Source organism: Saimiri boliviensis, chromosome X, assembly GCF_048565385.1.
Source record: "Saimiri boliviensis isolate mSaiBol1 chromosome X, mSaiBol1.pri, whole genome shotgun sequence".
NCBI classification, from domain to species: Eukaryota; Metazoa; Chordata; class Mammalia; order Primates; family Cebidae; genus Saimiri; species Saimiri boliviensis.
In genome coordinates, this window is record NC_133470.1 from 105,500,098 (window position 1) to 105,518,761 (window position 18,664).

The window sequence follows — 18,664 nt, forward strand, 5'->3', positions numbered from 1 at the left end:
CAGAAGCCAACCACTTGTAACTACATACTGAAATATACAAAATACAAGTGAATTAGAAAATATAGTGACCTTCATAATTAAGGCATTTGTTCTTAACACTGTTTCCTCCTTTTGGGTTTTTTTGAGGTTATTTTCTTCAATGTTGGATTACATAACTAAAGATTATGAAAATGTCTCAAAGCATCTGCTGCATACAAAATATCAGGCTATGTTTTATGTAGGAATAGTGAGAGGCTATGGAGTTAATGTCTTGGGACAATGAAATGATCTGGCTGACATCACATAGCAGGTTAATCACTGTTTTCCTGGATGAGAGCTAAAGGAAGGTCTGTGCTCCAGGCTTCTAAAAATAAAGATCTGCATTCTTGTATTTGACAACACTCCATATTCCAAGGTAATATCTCCATATCTCTATTGACTACTGTGTGTGTACAGAAATTCTAACTGTTGTTATTTTTACCAATAAAATATTCTTCTGTTGAGCTAATAAGATGCAGCAGTTGTGGTCAGGGATGCACTAAAGAATCACATTTTGCTTATAAAAATTGATGACAAAATTTGTTTCATCAGGAATTACATACGATCCCCAAATTCAAGTGATCCCCTTTGGGCGCTTGTCTTGGCATATGCAGTTCTTTCTCTGTGGGAGAATCCCTTGACCTCAATAGTGCGAGACAAATTTGGACAACATGGTGCAACTGCATCTCTATCAAAAATCTAAAATATAGCTGGGCATGGTGGTGCGCACCTGTAGTCTCAGCTACTCAGGTGGCTGAGGAGAAAGTATCACTTGAGCCTAGGAAGTCAAGGCTGCAGTGAGCTATATTTCCACTGTACTTCAGCCTGGATGACAGAGTGAGACCCTGTCTCAAAAAGAAAAAAGAGTAACTATTTTTCATGTCTAGAAACATCAAAAATGCAGAACATTTCTGCGTTTTTTTTTTTTGTTTTGTTTTTTTGTTTTTTTTTTTAATAGGGGAAAGCGCGAACGCAGTCCCCCACTACCACAAATTATGCAGTCGGGTTTCCCACATTTGGGGAAACTGCAGGGGTCAGGAGTGCAATGGATAAGCCTCGCCCTGGGAAAACCACCTTACCACCTTCGTGATCATGGTATCTCCCCTGCCAGGTAAGTATTCTGCGTTCTTTAGATATACTCTCTTATGAGTTGTCTTCTACAATCATTTATTGCCAAAATTTTAGTAATTACCCCTCCTGTATAACTGTGCACTAAGGTGACTTTTTTTTTCTTTTTTAAAAAACATTTATCGTGCTTGCTTCGGCAGCACGTATACTAAAATTGGAATGATACAGAGAAGATTAGCATGGCAACATTTAAAAAACAAAAAACATTTATTTTAAGTTCTGGGATACATGTGCAGGACATGCAGGTTTGTTACATAGGAAAATGTGTGCCTTGGTGGTTTGCTATCCCTATTAATCCATTGCCTAGGTATTAAGCCCCACATACGTTAGCTATTTATCCTGATGATCTTCCTCTCCCACCTCTGCCCAGACCCCAGTGTACATTGTTCCCCTCCCTGTGTCCATGTGTTCTCATTGTTTAGCTCCCACTTATAAGTGAGAACATATGGTGTTTGGTTTTCTATTCCTGTGTTAGTTTGCTGAGGACAATGGCTTCCAGCTCCATCCATGTCCCTGCAAAGGACATGACACCATTCCTTTTTATGGCTGCATAGTATTCCATGGTGTTTATGTACCACATTTTCTTTATCCAGTCTATCATTGATGGGCATTTGGGTTGATTCCATCACTTTGCTCTTAAGAATAGTTATGCAGTCCTATTTGTAAGAAACTGGCTTCCTGATCTTTAGCAGCATTAGTCCCATTTCCATACCACCATGTACTTCTTCCTCTAAAGTTTATCCTTTATAGATTTATTTTTTAGTTTTCTGTAATTATATTATTATGTATCAAAATATATTTTCTATTATGGATTCAAGGAGCTAAACAGTGGGTTCACATAGACATAAAATGGAAATGATAGACACTGGTGAGTCCAAAATGGGGGAGGGTGTCGAGGGAGTGAGGGTTGAAAAATTATCTTCAGAGATTTCTGCTTGTTCCCACTCACAGTCTCCAAGGCACTGCTGAAATTTTTGGCAGAAACAATTCCCTTCTCCTATTGGGTGATACGAATGCTAGTATTTTTGTTCTTTGTGACTACTGAATGCAAACTTCTATCCTCCCTGGGCAAGGACATTTATATGCCAATCAAGACAACCCATGCTCTATCCTGTCACTGTGTCCCACGTTTTTTGTATCCGACTAGTGACTCCATGTTACAAGCATAGGAGTTATTCATACTATGTTTTTAGGAGGTTCAGTCTTTATATTTGGTTTGTATAAGTTGACATCAGCGCAGCGTTTTTGATGACAATTTCTCACTCTTGGTCCTCTCCTGCTCAGACACCTACATAATGAATTCTTTCTTCTTTTTCATTGGGTGCTTCATCTAGATGCGCTCTTGACTGGTCATCCTTGTCTCCCACACATTCATCATTGTCACTTTATTGGGGATCTTCTCAGTTGTAGTGAAATCCAAAGACTTTCCTGCTTCTTCTTCACATTTAACTGCTATCATTCTCTTCAATGGAGACATTATATTTATATATGTGACATTCTTCCAACTATGTTCTGGACCAAGGCCAGGCTATATCCATTTTCTACATGGTAAGAATTCTTTTGTTAAGCCACATTATCTATTGTTTAATAAAAATGCAGGCAATTAATTTTATTGAAAATGCTTCTTTATAAAGTTCAAGGCCAGTCTGGGTAAGAACTGCACAAGAAGATGCTTAAGAAATTTCTTGTTTTAAAAAATGTTTAATACATAAGTATATTACTTTGAACTGAAATTTTCATTTCATTCCTCCTACTCTTTTAGTTTTTTCCACATCTGTATTTATTTTCAAGTTATTTTCTTTCCTTCTTTTGGACAGAGTTTTAAATCCCTGTCCCTCTTGAGGTACACGTCCAGATGACTTGCAATATAGGTAATGTTCTTTTGGACCTTCAGCCTCTAAACATGTGAAGAATAAGGAAGGAAGAAAGAGAGGGAAATTCACATTTAATAAGAATATAAGATGTGCCAGGTACTTTATACCCAATATTTTACTTAGTCTATAAAGCAAATCATTGATATAATTATTATTAACCTCACTTTTCACATGTAGAAATTGAGGACCAAATAAGTGAAATGACTCACTCAAGGTCATATAGCTAAGAATTGGATTGAGAATTATATAATTAACAATTAAAGCCAGCTCTGTTGGATACTATGTCTATGAATTTACCTTTCAAAAACTCCTTTACCTTAATTTCCAGTAGGCATTCCATTCTGTTCTCAATTAAAATGCAAAAGCACCATTCATTTTTCAATGTGTGTTTTTTCCTTTCGTTGCTAAATGGTCTATACAAGACTATATTAGACTGTAAGGTCCCTGGGACAAGAGCTATCTTCCTTATATGGTATTGGGAGCATTATGAACAGCTATGTATGTAACAAAGGCATTGAGTTTCCTCATTTCTTCATACACAATCACATAAGTGTGTCACATTTTAAAAATATTTTTGAAGCATCTCACTATTGACTCAATCTACAAATGAATTTGTTCTGGCCATGGAATATGCAATCAGATCTACTGAAGATCCAGATATTTTGGGATCAGGTGATTGATTTATCTAAAATTCCAGACTCAGGCATAATTCTGCCCAAGATCTTGGACTTAGGGGCAAATTTTTATTCATTTTGTAAGTAGTTTTAGCCCTTACTCTGTGAAAGGGTCCAGGATGGAGAGTCTCTGTCTTCTTCAAGCCACATTTTCAGAAACGCTTCCTTCCCTCCAAAATGGCAAAATCAGCAGCATAGAGGCAGGGCCTTTTCTTTGGTAGTTATATTTGCAATACAGACACTATGGAAAAAGATTTTGTGTCATCTCACCAAGATCTTAGGCTGAACTGAACGCAACTTGCTCGGGCCTCTTCTGGCCTTGTGATAGGTCCTGGGAACTGCAATCTTATTTTGTTGGCATGGCAACATTCCATCTCTTTACTTCCTTTTTTGTGTATCTTTATTATTGCTTGTCTCTCATCAGCTTGGTGAGTGTGTTAAGAAACTGCATGTATTTGTCCTACAACAGGAATCTTGAGTAGTTTAGAAGGGACTAGGGAGACAAGGAGATCTTCTTCAGGGCATGAACAAACTGTAGACAGTCACTAGTATAAATTCTTGCATCCTATTAGAGACCATATTTCTATATATGCCCAAGTTAAAGTGAGGAGTAGACTGAAAGGTCCCTTGCCTCAGCTTTAAACACAACAGCTCTGCTTCTATCTTTTTAATATGCACTAACTTTCCCCTTAATTCATCTTTATATAAATGCTCTAGATTAAATACACTATCCATTCCCTGTGTAAAACTTTCTGACCAGTGGTAATGCCCCAGTGAATAACTGTAACTAGTTGGCTAGTCTCTCTCTCTCTCTTTCTCTCTCTCTCTCTCTCTTCTGAGACAGGGTCTTGCTATGTTGCCCAGGCTAGAGTGCAGTGGCATGATTACAGCTCACTGCGGTCCTGACTTCCTGGGCTCAGGCAATCCTCTCGCCTCAGCCTCCCAAGTAGCTGGGACCGTGCCTGGCTATTTCTTGTAAAATTATTTTGGGTAGCTATGGGGTCTCTCCATGTTGCCCAGGCTGGTTTTGAACCCTTGCTTCAAGCAATGATCCCACTTCAGTCTCCCAAATTGCTGGGATTACAGACATGAACCACTGTGCCAGCCAGTTGGCTATGCTCTAATATGCCCACATCATTATGGTACTATGCCACCGATCCTGTCTTACCCTATGAAGTGGCAATTGTGTTTTCCCCAGAACCTGTTTGTGTTACTTGCACTTGTTTATCATAATTTTATTTTTAAAATTTTATTTAATTGTTTTATTATTACACTTTAAGTTCTGAGATACCTCTGCAGAACATGCAGATTTGTTATATAGGTATACAAGCACCATGGTGGTTTGCTGCACCCATCGATCATTCATCTACATTAAGTATTTCTCCTAATGCTATCCCTCCCCTAGGCCCCCACCCCCTGACAGGCCCTGAAGTGTGATGTTCCCCTCCCTGTGTCCATGTGTTCTCATTGTTCAACTCCCACTTATGAGTGAGAACATGCAGTGTTTGTTTTTCTGTTTCTATGTTAGTTTGCTGAGAATGATGGTTTCCAGCTTCATCCATGTCCCTACAAAGGACATTAACATATTCTTTTTCATGGCTGCATAGTATTCCATAGCATATGTGTGCCACATTTTCTTTATCCAGTCTATCATTGATGGGCATTTGGGTTGGTTCCAAGTTGTCGCTATTGTGAACAGTGCTGCAGTAAATGTATGTGTGCATGTGTCTTTATAGGAGAATGATTTATAATCTAAATTGCCTAACTTAAGTTTAAGTAAAATTACATGAACCAATGCAATATGAAGACAAAAGAAAGTAGTTTCTGTAAAAATTAACTTGCGTGCTTTGAAAAGACTCAAAAAAGGCAGGTCACTAAAAATGTTGTATTGAATTAAATGTGAAAGATTGCGGACAAAATTGAAAATTACCTAAGAAGAATTAAACATGTAGCTTGCTTTGTGATTGTCTTTAAGTTCTTGCTCTCCTTAAAAGAACTGAAACTGGAAGCCAATGCTGATACATCATGAATGATACAGTTTGAGGAGGGGCGATTTTTATAGAAATGGTTACACAGAACTCAATCAGTTGATCCGTAGTCAAAGGAAATATCCTGGCCCTACATGTAAAGATTAGCTAAGGAATATATCTTTACATGGAGTAAGTCAATATAGCATATTCTGAAAAAAAGTATTAAGGTTATGTATGTAAGGAGGTTTAATGACTCGTTGCTTTAATTGACTTTTAAAATTAACTAACCAATATAAAATCCAGATTGAACTGGCTAAAAACTTCATAATACAGACTCCTGCTTAAAATTTTATCTTGAAAAAGACAAAGGAGAAGGATGAGAAGGAGGAAGGAGGAGGAGGAGGAGAGGAGGAGGATGAAGAGGAGGAGGAGGAGGAGGAGAAGCAGGAAGAGGAGAATAAATAGAAGAATCATCCAGTGCTTCTCTAACTGTATGGGATGACTAGTTTTTTTTTTTTAATTTCCAAGTTTTCATAGACAAATGCTTTTATAAAATAAAAATTTCAGGGAATGTGAAATTTCTCCATGTTTCTAAATGCTCGGTCTCAGTTTCTAAACTTATCTCATATGTAATATCTCTATTGGCCAGTAACAAATAGTTGTGTGATCGGAGTAGATCTGTACACTACATTTTGAGCAGTACTAAGTAGATCCAATGTGGTGCCAGTGTAACCACAAAGCCATGAATCCATCCTTGAAAGATGTCACAAACAAAGAGCCAGGTTCATGAAACCTGTGCAGTTTGACTCAGTGGGGTACATCTCGGTGGTACCAGGTGCATGAATAGCCTAAAGTTTCCTTCATGACCAAATGTTAGGATATTATAAAGATATGGCATAAAAGAACCCTGATATCATCCCCAAACTTCCGTTTTGTATGACTTCCATACACATACAGAAATCCTTATTTACCTCAAGTCCTTCTACTATTGTATGTTTTATAACTAATTTTCTTTGTCTCTCTTGATTATTTTGGACTCGTAGAACCTACCCTGTATGGCACTTTCTTAGCCTCCTGTCTAATACATAACTCCAGAGTGTCCTATGTATATGACCAACGGGGGGAGCTGGGAGGCAGATGTTAGTATAACTGAGTCATGGATTATATCAGTGGGAGAGTGAAGCTCAGAGATAATAATTACTCATCTAGGATAACCTAACAGGTAGGCACAAGATAAATTAATATTTTCATTCTGAAAAATGCTAACTTTTTAATTCAATTTATCTTATTGAGCACCCACTCTGTTCTCAGCATTATACTCAGACTAGAACTACAGAGATGAATAAAACACAGCTTTGCATAATTCCCCCAAAGAGCTCAGGGCATGTTGGATAACACCACACATATCCTGATAATTATAATTCATTTGCTAAGTGATATAATAACAAGTGCTATAGAGGAGAAAAGTAGGTAATTTTATCTAGAAACGTGTTAGAATTATGGAAGAATTCACGAAGGATGTACCACTTGAGATGGAGCCTTAAATAAATTGTTGAATATCTGTAGGAAGAGAGAGTAGAACAGGGACTGGACATAATATGTAGACTAAAAATCATGGCAAATTCATAGACTGCTCAAAGAATGACAAAGTGTCCAGTGTAGCTAGAATGTAGGATGTGCCAAGGATTGTGGGAGTTAGTGAGTGATGGTTCATACTCCTGGAATTATAGGTGGGTCCAAGCGATAGAGGATCTTTAATGCTGAAGAACTTTGACTTTGGTGGGGAGCCTTGTTAGGGCTCAGAGAAAGACAAGTGACATGACTGTTCTTGCCTTATTTTTTTCTTCTCTTGGTACATTATTTTTCTTGCCTAGCATGTGGGTACACTATAATATATAATATTTACTTTAAAGTGTTATTGTGAGAATCAAGTTATAGTTTGGAAGTTGTGAACTTTAACATGGTATTATCTAAAGGGTCTTTTGAGATATCATCATCATTTCTTCTCTTCCTTTTTTCTTCCCTTCCTTCTTTCTTTATCTATAATCTAGCATGTAAGGTTTGATAGAGGGAGGAGACAGAAACTAAAAAATAGAGAACGATTGTTAAGTGCGATGCAACCATGAGCATATTCAGGGAAAGTTCTGTATGTGAGTGGTGAAGACTGTGAAATAAAGGAGCATTTTGTTTTGTTTTGTTTTGTGTTTTTTAAATGGGAAGATGAGTCTGATCTAGAGTCTTGGGTCTGGATTAAGGGCAGGAACTGGATGGGAAGGAAATTGCCAAGGAAGCACAGTAGCCTGAGATTCTGGATCCTCTATGTGTTCATCAAATCTAAAAAGTTCATACAGGAATTTCTATGGCAGGGCGCACCATTTCCAGAAAAACCTTGTCTGCTGAGTGCTCTACTCAGGGCCCCTTTCATGTCCTTGTTCCTTAGACTACAGATAAAGGAGTTGATCAAGCAGTTACAGTTGTATACATGATAGCAGCTACCTTATTATTCCTTCCTGCTGAGTAGGCAAAAGAGGAGAGAAGGTAGACTCTAATGACGAACCCACAGAAGATCTGGAATACAACTGAGAGATGGAAACCACATGCAGAGAATGTTTTCTGCTTCCCATTGGCTGATGGAGACTGCAAGCATATTGCTGCCAATATGGGCATAGAAGACAAGAAATGAAGGTGAAGGGGATCAAGATAATTACTTCCACAATGACAATAATTATTAAGTTGCCGATGTGGGTGTCTGAGCAAGCAAGTCCTAAAATGGGTTCCAGGTCACAGAAGAAATGTGAAATTACAGAAAGTTAAGTGACTCAGCAGGCTGAGATGCAGTATTGGGACAAGGTTGGGGATCACCCATGGAGTCACAACCAACAGGGCACAGATCTTAGGACTCAGTAATACCACATATAGTGTAATGGGTGACAGACAGCAATGTATCAGTCTTATGCCATGTCTGTCAACAGAATATTGTCCAGATTCAACAGGAACATTTAAAACTACATTTGTGCGGGGCATCCTTTAAAGGATATGATTAGATTCTGGCTTTGAATATCTGCCGAACTTTTGGGGACTGTAGTGGTTGTAAAGCAGATGTTAGTGAAAGATAGATTGTCAAGGAAGAAGTATATGGGGCCATGGAGGTGAGCATCACTGATAATGGCCAGGATGATAAGTAAATTTCTTACCATAGTGACCAGATACGTGCATAGAAACAGCATGAAGATAAACTGCTGCTCTTTAGACCTCACCATGAGTCTCAGGAGAAATAATTCAGAGATAGTGGTTCAATTTCCTTTGTGAATGGTTCTGCTGTGTCTAAAAGGGGAAAAATTTTAACTTCATTGTAAAATGGTAACATGACACAAAAGCCAACGAGTGTATTATACTACATTATAGAACAGAATGAGACCTTGGAACCAGAAACTCTTGGGTCATATTATCCCCCTACTAAAATACAAGTTTCATAAGGGCATGGATTTTATCTTTTATGTTCAGTGCTGTACATCAGTACTAAAGACAGTGACTGTCACATAGTAGGTGATTAACAAACATTGGTTGGATTTATACAGGAATGAGTGAATAAATGAAAAGAAGAATATTCGGAATTATAGCTCACTGTCTTCATGACATTGTTATTTGTACTTTTCTAAAGCTATTTAATCAATTTTGAAATGTGGAGAATACCCACTTTACAGGAGTTTTGTGAGGATTGCAAGGACACCTGTAAAATGCCCAGGCCTACATTTTAGCTATTACTACACTAATAGCAGCTGCTATCATTCACTAATTTAGGAGAATTACAAACTCTAAAGGCAAAAATAAATCTCCAGAGATGATCTGAATCAGTCCCTGCCGTTGGGCATGCAAGTGCCCAAATACACCACTGATCACTTTTCCATGCTCCAGAGACAGAGACTCCACAATCCCCTTAGAGCATCTGATTCAAAATTTTATCCTGTATGAAATTCACTACTTCCTGAAATCTTTGTTTTCACATTTCAACAAGGAAAAAGTAGTTATCTATATTAAATGCTGCTGAAAAATAATGTCAAATATCCACTGAATTAAGTAACATATAGGTAGTGTTTAGTGTCTTTAACAAGATCATTTGTAGTGGAGTTGATTGGGCATAAACCAAAATGAAGAAAGCTTAGGGTTAACACTTTAAGAGTTAGTGTTTATTGAGGTTAACTATGTTGTACGCATTCTTCCAAATGCATTACATGGCCTATCTTATCAAATATTCACCACAACTTTATGAGTTAAGTAGGACTACTAAGATGTTCAATTTACAGATAAGGAAATCAAGGATTAAAGAGGTTGAATAAGTTCATTAAATTGACATATCGTCAGTATAGTGGAGTTAGGATTCTGAGCTCAGTCAGTCAAATTTCAGAGCCCTCTTGCTGAACTACTTTGCTATATTGCTACTATACTACTATGTCTTCATGTATGTGAAGGAGGGGGTCAAGAAATAATATTTATTGAGAATCACCTATGTTCTGGGACCTAAGATCAGGCTAAGCTGATGGCACAAAGATAGTAAGTGCTGGAGCTAGGCTTTGAATCTTAACTTGAAAATCTTTTTGCTATATCTATACAAATCCAAATAGAGGAAATGGGCTTACAAATGGAAAAATTCGTCTTTGCTTATTCCACTTTGTACCTCATCTAAATCGTTCTATATGCTACTGTGAGATCCATTATGCAATGGCTACTTACACAGAGGCCTGCCATGTCTTCATACCACCTTCCCCGTCTAACACTAAACAGCCATTGTTTAAATTCACATACTTTTGCAGGCTTGCTGTTTTACTTCATGCCTGCTATGAAAAAAGAGGTTGGTAGCACTAATGAATAGTTGAAGCAAGACTGCAGGAAGAATGTTGCACTTAGTTAACAGTGCATTTTTTTCTAAGTACTATAGCAGTACTCATTTGCATACTAACAAATAAATGTGCTAATTATAAATCAGGCAGGATCAGGTCTGGTGGGACCTCTGCTTGGCAACACTTAGCCATTTTGTTTGTACAGGATGTACTGAAAATAATAAAGTGGCATATTATTATGTACATGTGATCTAGGCTTTTCATTAATGTAGATTGTATTAGCAAAGTTTAGCAGCTCACATTCCTGATCCGACCTTCAAGGCACCATATCAGCTAGTTTTGTTTGATTGTTCTCATCTATTGTGCCCAAGCTGACACCATCTTTTACAATTAAGTGTATGTCTATCTTCAGTCTTTCAACCTTTATACTCAGGTTGCTAATTTGGTACAATACTTCTCCAATGAACTTGGGAAGCAAATGTTTGTATTTTGGGTTTGAGATTCCCTTCCTATGGAACTTTCCAGATGTTTTATAGCTAATAGTTATTTGTACTAATATTTGTAGCAGTTCTACTTCCTCCACTTAAAAAATTGTTAGTGATTTTCCCAGCCATGGATGTAAAGCTTTCCTCCTTCTAATGCAGAAAAAGACAGAGAAGAGGTCTGGAACAGTATTGAAAATCTCACCTGCTTATGTTGTCTCTGCACCTGAATTTAGAAAAAGAATCACCCTAGGACTCAGGTCACAATCCTCAAGGCTCCTTATTAGAAACAACTGCCAACTCCATCATCTATGGACCAAGTCCTTTCTACTGGCATATATTGGTATTCACTGATATCCTGAGATGTAATATCTATCTATCTATCTATATATGTATATATATTTATATACACACACATATATAACTAAGAATAAAATTAAACCTTAGATCTCTGTTACATTTATACTCTAGTTAGAAAACTAAAACATCAACATTTGAAGAAAAATTTCACCCTCCTTTATACCTAATAGTTGCCTTTAGCATCTCCATATAATCCAATAATGAACTGACTCAGGTAATATTTAGAGAACATGAAGAATGAAAGCAACTGGGTGCGGTAGCTCACGACTGTAATCCCAGCACTTTGGGAGGCCGAGGTGGGCAGATCACCTGAGGTCAGGAGTTCGAGGCCAGACTGGCCAACATGGTGGAACCCCATATCTACTAAAAATATAAAAACTAGTTGGGTGTGGTGCCAGGCGCCTGTTCCCAGCTACTTAGGAGGCTGCAGCAGGAGAATCGCTTAAACCCGGGAGACAGAGATTGCAGTGAGCTGAGACCATTGCATTCCAGCCTGGGCAACAAGAGCAAAACTCCACCTCTAAATAAATAAATAAGTACAACAAAAAAGAATGAAAGCAACATTGGAGTTCTTATTATTTGTCAGGCACTGTTCTAAGCCCTTCATGTGTAATAACTCATTTATTTTTGTAATAAAATTATGAGGTAGGTAAAATTATGATCCTTTTTTCACAATGAAGAAACGGAGGATAGAAAAATGTTATGTGACTTACCCAAGCAAGGGCTTCTAGGTTCTTAATCACTGTATTACACTATCTCTAAATAATCATAAGGGAGCTCTAGAAAAAAAAAATCCCACCCAGAGAGCTTCATCAAAAATTATCTTCTCAAAATTCCATCTTATCATTCTCACTCCCTCCAGTCTCAGCAAATATCTCTACCACCTACTCAACTCTACCTCCAAACTTCCACCACCAAATCTAGAGACAATTCTACCTCGAAATTTAGATGTAGACATTTCGACTCTTCTCTTTTTCCTTCATTTTACCATGGAGGTATATACTTTTTTCTATTAAAAGAAAATCCCTCCACCTATATTCTGGATTCCATCCCCTTTTGCCTTCCCAAAAGCCTTAAGGTATCAGTTAACTGCTTGCTTGTCTATATCTTCAACCAATATGTCTCTACTGGGTTCTTGCTTAGGCTTTTAAACATGTTCTAATATTTCCAATAAACAGACAAAACACTCTGGATTCTTTAGCCCTCTCAGTTACTCAGCAATCACACTGCTACCATTAAACACAAATTTCTTGAATTGTCTACATTTCTGTTTCCACTTCTTCGCTTCAACCCACTCCAATCTGTTTCTTGCCCCACACAACTTCACTTAAATAGCTCTTGATAAGGTCACAATGACACTCACATTGTTAAATTCACCCTTCTTGGCAACTCAACAGCATTCACCTCAGATAATTAATCTCCTTTTTAAATATATTCCCTTTCCTTTGATTTTGCAAATGTTACTCCCCTGGGTTTCCTTCTATCTCTTCCACCATTCTATCTCCACCTCTTTTCATGGCTCTTCTATATAACTCTTACATGTTTGTTTTGATTTCACAGAGATTTTCTTACTCACTCTACTCTCCTTAGAATAACATTATCCACTTTCATGACTTCAATTACCATATTTATGATGATGACTCTCAGTTTCTTATATCTGGTTTAGCTCTCTCTTCTGAGCTTCATAGCCATACACCTAACTTACTATTTGCTATTATCTTCACTTGCATATCTCATAAGTACGTCAAATTCAGTATTTTCCAAACCAAACTTATTATCTACTCATCCCACTGCCTGAAACCAATCTTGGCCCCCCTCAATTTTTCCTTACCTCAGAGAATTCTAGCACTACCAATTTTTGTCATTTTTGACACCTCTTATTTCTATTTCTTAAGATGCAATTATTTAAGTCCTATAGATTCCCCATCTTTAATATCTCTCAAATGTATCCGCTTTTCTCCATAACTCCATTCCAAGTCATCAATGATGCTTCTGCTTGTACTTTTCTTCCTTCCAAACAGTCTCTATGCTAATGCTTTTTAGTGACTTCCTGTCCCTTGTAGTTTAAGGTCCTTAATTATTTTTCTTCAACTTTTACTCTAAGTTCAGGAATACATGGGCAGGATGTGCAGGTTTGTTACAGAGGTAAACGTGTGTCATGGTGGTTTGCTGCACAAATCATCCCATCACTGAGGTATTGAGCCCAGCATCCATTAGCTATTCTTCCTGGTGCTGGCCCTCCCCTCACTCTTCCCACAGGCCCCAGTGTGTGGTTCTCTTCCCTGTGTCCATGCATTCTTATTGTTCATCTCCGGTGTTTGATTTTCTGTTCCTGCATTAGTTTACTGAAGATAATGTCTTCCAACTCCATCCATGTCCCTGCAAAGGACATGATCTTACTCCTTTTTATGGCTGCATAGTATTCCATGGTGTATATATACCACATTTTCTTTATCCAATCTATCATTGATGGGCATTTAGGTTGATTCCATGTCTTTGCTACTATGAACAGTGCTGCATTGAACATACACGCACATGTATCTTTATAATAGAATGATTTATATTCCTTTGGGCATACCCAGTAATGGGGTTGCTGGGTCAAATTGTATTTCTGCCTCCAGGGCTTTGAGGAACTGCAACACTGTCTTCCATAATGGTTGAACTTATTTACATTCCCACCAGCAGTCTAAAAGTGTTCCTTTTTCTGCACAAACTCCCCAGCATCTATTGTTTTTGAGTTTTTAATAATCGAAAGTTCTTGAATTATTAAGGAAGCCTGTAAAGCCTGGTCTTCTTCTGAATCCTTATGTTGTGCTACTTTCTCCTTCTTTTGGTTTCCTCGGGAGCCTCAAGTCTCTTCTTTCCTCACTGTTTTTTTTCCTATGCTTGTATTCTCTGTCTGGAAGGCAATCACTCCTCATCAGCTAAATCATGTTCTGACTTTAGATCTTAATTTAAATATTCCGTCTTTAAGTATACTTTCCCTGACCTCTCAAGACTGGGTTAGATCCTTTGCAGTGACCTCCCATAGCCACCTGTACATCTCTTAGAAAAAATATTTATGTCAACTACTTATCTTTTCTACAATTTTGTAAATTGTATGAGGATAGGCACCATGTCTTTCTTCTGCTGTATCCCTGATGCTTACCACAATGCCTGAAAAATAGTTGGTACTCAATAATTTATAAATTTAATTAATAGAATAGAAATTATATATAGAAGAATTATTCTGGGGTGGCAGTGGGGAATCATGGAAGACTTTAAGGAGGAAAAGACTTTTGAACTGAGTCTTGAAGAATGATGAGGGGGTTGGGGCATTCTAAAATTCAAAAAATCATTTGTAAAGATAGAGTCGTAGAAATTTTAAGGCCTCAAAGTACAAGATGTATGCAGGAACTTAAGAGTTGTCCAGCATGGCTATAGCACAGAAGAGAGTGGTGGAAGGTAAGATTAGCAAGATGTGTTCATGATGTGAAAGTCTGTATTAACCATCTGATTAATAATGTCTGGTAGCATCTGAGAAAAACAGCAAGTATTATTCTGTGTTGTGGAAAATTCAGAATTCAGAGCAGACTGAGAAGTACCAGAAAAGGACTAACATCAGAAATACAAAGCAAAATGGCTATAAATAATTGTGTTTTTTTTTTCCCTTTGTGTTTTCACTTCTCTCTTCGGAGGCTTCCTAGCGACCTGACTCCCTGTGTCTCGTGACCAGAGAGCATGTCTGGGACCTGCTTAACATTCTAAGCCACTAGAGAGATGGCTGAGTATAAAGGCAGAGGAATGAGGCATCATGTCTGACTCTTGCAGACCTGTCAGCACAATTCCCTAGGCCAGCAGAAAAATTGTGTCTGTTCATGCCCCTTTTGCGTTCCTTTTTCAGCTTGGTAAATCACATTACAACTTTCATTGGATTTGCCATTTCTTTAGGAGCCCTGGACTTTCTAGAGGAGATTTGTGAATCTTTAGGCAGTTGGTATTCAGTATTGCTATGCCTGATTTTTTTAAAAGAGGCATATTTGGAAACAGAGGACACTGATACTGACCTTTTCTGTGAGTGGCAGCCTTTGCATATGTCATAGCAAATGCATTTAGGAATTGTTCATTTGTGGGGGCTGTTCAGAGGCAGGGGAAGGGAAGTGTCCTGGGAATTGACAACAAGTAGCAAAACAGTGCAGAAAGGCAAAGGGACATTCAAACATGATGAATGACATCATTGTTGCTTTGAAAATATTGGTACTTCCTCATTTGGAAGTTCTTGAGTTCTTGGTTGAATACACGTTTGTTTGTTTTGACACAGAGAATCATAAACATGCCCGGGGTTTTAGTTTCACTTGTGTTATGAACTACCTGAGTGACCTTTGTAAAGTCCTCTCTGATTATTCACTTTGTCCTCTGTAAAATGAGAGAGTTAGACTAAATTATCTCTACATTCCCTTCCCACTCTAATATTTGACAATTCCATGATTTCCAATTGGGTACATTTATGCATACTGTGGCAGAAACATGATTGCATACGACTTGAAGATGGGTAGAAATAGTACAATTTATTTTCAATGAGCACAGTGCGTTTTATTTATGTATTTTGATATATAATTCATGAAGTTTCCCAATTTCCAGCTAAGAGAGTTCATGACAATAAAATTACATTCTGCCAAATCAGTTCAGCTGTGCCGTATGTGTGGGTAAGGGGCTTATTACAGAAGAGTGTTTAGCTAAGAGAGGTCACCTGGAGATGGTGGTGGAGGTACACTCTTGTTTGAGGTGAAGAAATGGGAAAATAGGGAGAAAAAGGATACAACAGCTTTAAGTAATCTGTCTAATAAAAGTTTGTGATAAACGCTAGAAACATTTAACAGGTTGTTAACTAAATTGAAGCCACTTATTCGTTGCTTCATTCATGGGAGAAGGAGACGATATTGCGGTTCTTCTTTAGGAATAGGGAAAAAGAAATGAAGCGAGAGAAGCAACCTTTAGGTCTCCTCTCTTCTCCAATTCTCACCCAGCTGGCAGAGGGAAGCCAAAGGGTCCAATGATGCCCCTTCTTACTTTTTTCTCTTCTCCCACCAACATCCTTAACAGAAATAATAGGAAATGCTGGGAAGAAGGGAACAGCAAAGGTCATTTTACTTACAGCATCCCTGTTCCATCCAATCTCGGGTACCAAGCTCATTGCTTGCCATCTCCTATAAGAGTTCTTATATGTAGATGTTCTTGAGAAGAATTACATTTTCCGTCATTCTGAGCTCACACCTTAATGATCCCTTTGTAAAGGTTTTGTTGGCAGCAACATAAGGGAGAAACTGGGATATGGGGGAATATTAAAGGGTACTTAGAAGTGGGCTATCTGGGCATCAAAGTTAAACCATTTAACTCTCAGTGTTGCAGAATCATCACATTTTACTATTCAGCATGTGATATTTGGTGCATGAACTACATTTTGTCAACCCTTAGTTCTTATGCTTCCCCACAACTTCTGATTATTATATCAGTGAAAAGAGATGTATGAAAATGAAATTTAGAGCACATAAAGCACAGGCAGTCAAGACTATATTCAGAAACAGCTATATGGAACACACAAGTTAGTTGGAAAGAGCGAACACATGCACATTGATAATTTTGCATCCCCAAATTGTGTTTTCGAAGGCAACAACTGAACAATGGCAAAGTGGAGCAATTGAGTGGTCAATGTTGGGTGGGTTTTTAATCCTAAAAGCCTTCCTGGAGCACTTGAGTTTTAGGAAGGTGACAGTTTCCACATCCATAATTGCTTCCTAATCAGGAAATCATTGGGGCTCTTTTCTAATCAATGTTTCAATCTCAGTAGTAATCTTGATATTTTCAAATGTTATATGGAATTATTGATCTATGTTAAGTAATATTTATGGTGATGTGGGACTTAGGGAGCATGCTGTCCTTGAAGACAACTGTCAGGGGAACAAAGTGCTTGCAAACTTTTAATTGGCTTGAGAAAGGATAAAATTTTGCCACCTGAGGTGCCAAGGGAACAAGTACACAGTGTGCTTCTTCCCTAATGATGCTTGGAGGTTGGTGGACGGAGGTGGGGGGTTCTAATTTTCAGTTACTGGGATAGAGTATCCAGAAAGATGGAAATAACAGTGAAGTACAGAGTATGAGTTACAGTGACCCAGCATTTTAGCAGCCTATAAATCTCTGTTGAATTATCTCATAACCAACCTGAGGCCTGGGTCTATTCAGAAAATATCCAACTACTCAGAAGGAAAACTTTCTGCTGCAAGATAAGAACTATGTGTCTCAAATCTGGCTTGAAAATCAAGGATTATTATATTCTAAAGTGTTCCATAGTGAGACTATGAGCATATTACTTCCCTATGATGGGTATTAGATTTTTTATCTATTAAACATAAGAAATCCCTTCCCTGTTTATGGAACTTAATCCCATTGGAACACTTTAGAATATGATAATCTTTGATTTATCACAGAGTAGTTTGGAAGGGTAGTAGGATGGAGAAGGGAGTGCTGGGAGTTGAAAAACTGGAAACATAAGAGTTCTTCAGTGAGCTCCACAGATATACAAATCTAGAGGAAAATGTGATTAGGGCCTCTATTCAGTCAATTGCATCCCCTAATAATCCTGCCTGCCATGTTGTCACTTTCCTCTGTCAGTTTCCTTACTGCTGTGGGCTGAATTGTGTTTCCTCAAATTCAAATGTTGAAGCCCTAACCTCACAAATGATTGTATTTGGAGATTGGAATCTTTGTTTAGGCTTAGATGAGGTCATGAGGGTGAGGCACTCAAGAAGGAATTAGTGCCCTTATTAGAAGAGAAACTAGAGAGCCCTCTCTTCTCCCTCCTACCCCACAACCAGGTGAGGACATAATGAGAAGGCAGATGATAATCTGCAAGCCAGTGAGATAACTCTCGCCAGAAACTAATCATGCTAGCAACTTGATCTGGGACTTCCACCCTCCTGAGCTCTACAAAACTAGATTTATCATGTTTAAACTACCCATCTATGGTATTTTTGTTATGTCAGCCCAACTAAGTAGACTAAGACAATTGCTACCTCCCTAACAAGGCCTGTCATATGACCTGTAAGGAAAGGAAATCCATTATCACCAATCTGAATGTTCTTGGGAATCCAAGAGACTCTGTATCTCCGGGGGTCTCTTGCAGGGGCAATCCAAGTTATTAATTCCATATAGTGAATATTCATCACATGCATAGAATGTGTAATGATCAAGTCAGGGTATTTGGATTGTCTATCACCATAGTATTTATCATTTCTATGTGTGGGGAACAGTCAAGCCCTCTCTTCCAGCTACTTTGAAAAATAT

At 38.0% G+C, this 18,664-nt stretch overlaps 1 non-coding gene and 1 pseudogene across 1 annotated transcript; one reads left to right on the plus strand and one right to left on the minus strand.

The window, feature by feature from the left end:
• Window positions 1–973: 973 nt before the first annotated feature.
• Window positions 974–1,137, minus strand: LOC120361978 (U1 spliceosomal RNA). The gene has a single exon (XR_005578000.1). It is a non-coding gene; the product is annotated as a U1 spliceosomal RNA (small nuclear RNA).
• Window positions 1,138–1,270: 133 nt separating this feature from the next.
• On the plus strand, window positions 1,271–1,361 carry LOC120361935 (U6 spliceosomal RNA; annotated as a pseudogene).
• The last annotated feature ends 17,303 nt before the right edge of the window (window positions 1,362–18,664 follow it).